Below are 7,028 nucleotides of genomic sequence, written 5' to 3'. Positions count from 1 at the left end.
TTGACAATAAATAGTATGCATGCGTATGTGCGTCAAATACATGGTATGTAGTGTGTGTAATGTTTTCTTTATTGATTTAATGTATCTTTTATGCATTATTTAAAAAAAAATGTTCGCTTTGTGCACTTCTTCTCTATATTCTCTAGTGGAAAATTTCATACTCCTCCGTCCGCGCAATTTTTCGTAAAAAGGGATACAAAGTTTTTGCTTCACATTTTTTTTTTATTGCCTTTGTAGGCAGACGAGCATACGGCCCACCTGATGGTAAGTGGTCACCGCCGCTCATGGACGTCAGCAATGCCAGGGGTAGAGCCAAGCCGCTGCCTATTAATATATAGATAATCCGACTAACCTCTGTTCCCGTTGCTTCGAATGACTCTCGATACTAGAATTTTACGAAATATTCGTGTTTATAGGCTAAGTTAAATTAAGTGAAATTGAAACTTTCACAGCACGTTGGCCGTGAAATAACCTACGTTACGAGAAAAGAGGTGAACGATTTTATTGTGAGGTACATTATAGTCGAGGCAGCAATGACATATCGGTTTTTTTTTTACCTAAGCTGATGGTCTAGAGAGACCATATCATCCTCACCGGGCTAGTAGGTGAGCTCACGGGGCTCAAGCCTGATGATGTTGCTAACATAAACCCTAGCAAGAGCCGTTCTTCGCAGAATCTACCGCCGGATCGAAATCGCGACCCACTGAGAAGATCCGGCGAGAAACTCAGTGGGCTGTATCTGTGGGTTAATTTACTCGTCGAGTCCTTCGTCGCAAGCGACGGGTTATCGTAATATTTTTATAGCCTACATGGGTGAATAATCTGATCATCTCGTTAATGCTTACCTAGGTCGACTGGCTCACGGCCAGGCGCTAAATGGTTACAGGGGCCCATAGATATCAACAACGTTAATGTCGCCACTCTGTTTGGGGCATGAGTTCTTAATCTCAATTTTTACAGTACAACGGCTGCTCCACCTTTCAAACCAAAACGCATTACTGCTTCGCGGCATTTCTTTTTTTTATTCCTTAGTTGGGTGGACGAGCTCACAGCCCACCAGGTGTTAAGTGGTTACTGGAGCCCATAGACGTCCACAACGTAAATGCGCCACCCACGTTGAGGTATAAGTTCTAAGGTCTCAAGAATAGTTACAACAGCCGCCCCACCCTTCAAACCGAAACGCATTACTGCTTCACGGCAGAAATAGGCAGGGTGGTGATACCTACCCGCACGGACTCACAAGAGGTCCTACCATCAGTAATTACGCAAATTATAATTTAGCTTTGGTTTAGGTTTGATTTTTATTACACGATGTTATTCTTTCACCGTGGAAGTCGATCGCGAACAATTGTTGAGTACGTATTTCATTAGAAAATTGGTACTCGCGTGAGATTCGAACACCGGTGCATCGCTCAACTCGAATGCACCGGACGTCTTATCCGTGAAGCCACGACGACTTCATAAGGCATGTCGTCTTGTATTTAGGGTTTGCCGTAGCTCACCACAATGTGGATGCCAAATTCTATCGTATAACTGTTAGCCATCAAATGTCATAACGAACGCTAGACTACTTCGTAGCAGAAATAGGGCGCATAATCAAACCTGCTCAAACGATCTTAATATACATAATTACATACATACCCCTTACCACCAGTTTAAAAAAATATGTACCCGCGAGCAAAAGTATTTGAATACTGCCACAACACGCAGCTTACCAACAGATGACACAGAAAAACTGAAAACTACGACTTATTAAAATTAAAAATATTTCAAAAATAATATATTTATATACATACATATTACATTTTAGTCGCACATTCTATAATTGTTATATTGCATTGGTTATAAATCAGTACGGTAAGATATATATATAAATCTCATTTAATCGCCAAATTCTAAAAAGTACACATACCTACTTTAATATAAAAAAAAAAAAAAAACGTTGAAAGATAATTCAAATTTTAATGTGCAAAGTAATATCATAAACACATGGTTATAACGGATAACTTCACTTGTCGCCTGACCTACTCAACTGATTTCTCTCAAAGCAAAAGGTCCTTTCGTTTATCGAAAATAATATTTAAATGATCACAATGTATGTCGGAAATTCTCACGCATACAGAATTTTAATAATTAATTATTGTACTTGGTAGTTAAGTTCAAAGTATTTATATACACCAAGGTGTTTTACCCGAAATCTAGCTATGTAACTAGTGATGATACGATTGTCATTAACTGATTACGCGCTTAATAAACGACAATTTGGATTATTTCTGTTTTTAACGAAACGCACTACGTATATCGTTGCCCAAAACACGTCATTACTGATCCTCCTGATCCATTAACGGTGCTTTTAGGTACCACAAGCACCGGTCGCCTCCTCGTCGAGCCCGTCGCTTGCGATGAAGGGCTCGACGAGCGAATTAACCCACAGACACAGCCCACTGAGTTTCTCGCCGGATCTTCTCAGTGGGTCGCGTTTCCGATCCGGTGGTAGATTCTGCGAAGCACTGCTCTTGCTAGGGCCAGTGTTAGCACCACTCCGGTTTGAGGCCCGTGAGCTCACCTACACGTTAGGGCGAAGCTGATATAGCCTCTCAAGGCTATCAGCATAGGTAGGAGAAAAAACAAAACGTATATCGATAAGATTACAAAGAGTACATTATACAGATACAAAACAATACTCTATTATGATATGATTGAAGAATTAATCATTTGAAGATTTAAATTTTAATATGCAAATATACGAAACATTTCATTTCAATGTATGCTAATAATTCGCTGTCATTAAACATGTAGAACGCACGACTTCAGCTAAACAGCTGATGCTTCCGGTAAACTTGGTGGCTATTTGCATGCAGGGCGTAATATTACCGTTAAAAGTCGAAAGGGGAATGAACTACCACCAACAAATCCAATTACGTCAAAAATGAGTCCGCACGGGTAAGTATCACCACCCCGTCTATTTCTGCCGTGAAGCAGTAATGCGTTTCGGCTTGAAGGGTGGGGCAGCCGTTGTAGCTATACTGAGACCTTAGAACTTATATCTCAAGGTGGGTGGCGCATTTACGTTGTAGATGTCTATGGGCTCCAGTAACCACTTAACACCAGGTGGGCTGTGAGCTCGTCCACCCATTTAAGCAATAAAAAAAAGAAAAAAATCGGATATCAAAGGATTGTAGATTCTATTTTATTGTAGATCGAGAAAGTTGACTCATGATCGCAATAAAAAGACAAAACTGTAATAGTCTTAACATTTAAAGCGATATCTTCTAGAAGATGATGACTCTCACAGATGAGTGAAAATAAGATCGAAGGGAGAGTGAAATAGTTAAATACATATTTTATTATTCCGCGAATTAGTCATGCGTCAACTGCGGGACAGCCTTTTTAATAAAATTTATATTTCGACCTCATGTCTATCGGCTCCGGTTACCATTTAAAAAAGGCGGGCCATGAGCTCGTTTACCCATCTATACAATAAAATAATTATAATAGTCCTTGTAAATTAGTGAATTAGTGAAACACTTTATAAAAAAATGCTTACCTCATGCTCATATTTCGTAAACGAGCAACATAACTCGAAATTAAACAGGTAAAAGTCATCCGCGTTCCATCTAGATTATAGAGACCGCACGTCAGATGTTTTTAAATGAATTGTCCATAATATTATTATATGCAATGCGACTTCTTTTTTATTTCCCTTTTCATTTTTCAGTGGTAACCTGTTGGGGACCACTAGCATTGTCTCTAACCACTGAGGACTGAAATTAAAGGCGATAATATCCTTGTTTCGAATCATTAAGCCTTGCATAATACAAATTAATTATTGTTATGGTTATTAGTGGTATCGGTTGATAGTGTTGTCGTATTTCGAGAATGCCGAGAACGTCTTTTTATTTTGAACTAGCTGACCCGGCAGACTTAGTAGTGCCTTAATCGATAAATAAAAGACCCTAAACTTTTGTATAAAATAAACTTAAAACAAACAAAAGGAATCCGTCCGACGGGGGACACGTCAAAGGGAAAACAAATTGTTATTTTTATTTAATTTTGGGCATTTTCATATTTATCTACCTTTTAAACCTTCTCTGGACTTCCACAAATAATTCAAGACTAACGAACAGCGAATAACGAATTCATTTATATATAGACTAGCGACCCGCCCTCGCTTCGCTTCGGAAACATTAAAACACACATGAAACCAAAAAATAAAATAAAATAAAAATTAAAAAAAGTAGCCTATGTTCATCAGGGACAATGTCGGCTTCTAATGGAAAAAGAATTTTTCAAATCGGTCCAGTAGTTTCGGAGCCTATTCGAAACAAACAAACAAACAAATCTTTCCTCTTTATAATATTAGTATAGATAGATAGATAGATATAGATGAAATCTGTCTAATTAATGAATTTACCGTGATGTTTGTACTGAAGTCGATGTAAGGTAAGGTTAACAAATTAAGAAGCTCGTTGTTCTCGTATCGACTTATACGTCGGGATTCAGGTTCTGCGGGCAGCACCCATGCATGTGAATACTGTAACATGTGGTCACGTACTACTTCCACATTGTAGAAATAACACCGTGTTATAAAATGGACAGTTATTTAACATACCTTCAACATGTCTATTCGATCAATATTTTACGTTTTCAATACAGTTACTTAGGGATATAACCGTTTTCACAATCCGAATTTAGTCTTCTTCTTTTTTTGTTATTTTATGGTCTGGTAACGAGACCTTTAAGCCAACTCTCAATTTTTTTCTTATATTCTGTCCTAATAAAGCGAAATGAGATGACATTGATTAATTTGAGATTTTAATCACTTGGGATGAAAATAATTTAACGAGATGAGATGAAATGAAATAAAGTCTCACTAAAATGGTGGTTTTTTATTTAAACTTTTTCAGGGGACTTACTGGAAGAACCTGAGTTGCAACGTCCGGCGGTTTTGTTTCATTTTCCCATATTTTTGGACTTTCAAAGAAGATAACAGTTATTCACATCTAATCCTGCAGAAACTCTACTAACAAAATAAAACAATTCACACAACTTAGCTCCCCACGTTCCTGCCAAAGTCCCAGTGATTCTCAAATTCTATTTCTCTAACGGATAATAGATTCCATGACATACTTAATACGGTCGTAAATCTTTAAATGAAACGATATTTTATCAAGCTGAAATACCATAATAATATTATTTGTTAGCAGACGAGTGAGGATAAACGATTTTGTAATAGACAATAATAAAATTCATTCCCGTTCATATTAATAATGATCGTGCTCTAGAAATGAACATTTACAAATGATTCGATTTAGTGCCAATTCATAACCTATTTTTGGCGAATCGTTCAATAACAATCGATACAGTTACGTTTCCACGATTCGACCGGATCTGATTGTTATAAAACATCATTTTAATAATGATTCGTGACGATCTGTGTAATGGAAATAAGAAAGGCTTGTAATGGTAGTAGCGCGTTTTTTTTGAAACAGAATGTGTTGGTACGTAAAAAAAAGTGTGTGTGTGCAAGTCACACACGGTAGAAGTGAAAATAATCGCAAGGGTCAACCACTCCGCAGTACAATGTAGCAGCCGCATCCCGGGGGAACCGCCTGCATGATCACGGTATCCCGACGCCGCCACGCCGCCGCGCCGGGTAAGTATGATTTAGCAAGAGAAATACGAAAACGTCTATCAAATGTGTAACATCTCGTCACCGCGATTCAGGAATTGTTCAATTTACGTGCAGTAACATCTGTTGATAACAAACTAAATAGGAATAAAATAAACATGGCGCGTAACGGAAGAAATTAAGATGGCACGTAACCGAAAAAACGTTACATACGTTTTTTCCTCCCTACGTCGATAAAGAAGTTTCACTTCAAAAACTTTCACGCATCCTACAGAGCCTTTTTAACCTTTTTTTCCCCCTACTTATTCGCTGGTAGCCTAAGGGACTATTTCAGCTACGCCCGGACGTGTAGGTAACCTCACGGGCTCAACCTGAGAGAGTTTGCAAAAATTAGCCCTAGCGAGAGCAAGTGCGGAATCTACCACTGAGAATATTCGGCGAGAAACTCAGTGGGATTATTTGCTTCTAGCAGTCTATGGGGCTTATTTGATGTAAACTATTTTCAAGTATCTATTTATTTAGTCAGCCTATGACGTAAAAACTGTCGAGAGTGCAGTCTAAGTTGTTGTTGTAGGATTCGATGCTCTATAAAAAGTTCTTTAATATTTGATCTATTTTTGAAACGAAGTTCCTTGTGGGACGATGCGGAGGGGTACCCTAACCGGGAAAAAACATCCGTAACGTAAGATTTTTATTAGTAATGCACAGTGTACGACTTAACTTTGTAATAACGTGCGTATAATAACGTACAAAAAATAACATATTTTTTTATCATCATTGACCAGGGTCTTAGAGCGTTCGTTTGCGCAATACACTAACTCTTATGCAAACAACCGTGAATTAAGTGTACCACAATAAGTTCGCACGTTACCGAATGACCGTGAGTTGTTGCGAAACCTGCAGTTTTATCTTCTTTACATCTCGAATAGAACTTAAAATTAATATTTTTATAATAAGGTACTTCGTTCCTATCCGGTGTCCCACGACACTACACATCTTTTTTATATCAGCATTAATATGCAGACGTTCATGTTCCACCTGACGCTTAGCACTGTCGTGACACCGCAATGTATCATATCCCTCATGAGATCTACGATTTACATCTCAACTGTATTGGTACAATGCCACATCATAGTCCTATTTCGCAACACGAGTAGATACTCGTCACATACGTAATGAAAATCCCGTTCGTTCATTTAAAATACTTCGGATTCATTATTTTTTTAATTAGCACGTTCGTAATTATGGAATAATGATGACATAAAATATTCCTACTACCCAATTATAAGATCATAATTAAAATATCCATTTAATCCTACCCAGTAAACCAGTTTGACAATTGACATTTCCAGAGTTAATTTCATTTTCGATTTGCCGTTTTGTAACATTACAATTT

At 37.8% G+C, this 7,028-nt stretch overlaps 1 protein-coding gene across 1 annotated transcript in view; it reads right to left on the bottom strand.

Moving 5' to 3' along the window:
• Positions 1–7,028, bottom strand: part of LOC114248619 (elongation factor-like GTPase 1) — a 170,234-nt gene that overhangs the window by 73,336 nt on the left and 89,870 nt on the right. The window lies entirely within an intron of this gene.

This window comes from Bombyx mandarina, chromosome 21 (assembly GCF_030267445.1).
Source record: "Bombyx mandarina strain Sakado chromosome 21, ASM3026744v2".
NCBI lineage: Eukaryota > Metazoa > Arthropoda > Insecta > Lepidoptera > Bombycidae > Bombyx > Bombyx mandarina.
This window is presented reverse-complemented; position numbering and strand designations above follow the sequence as displayed.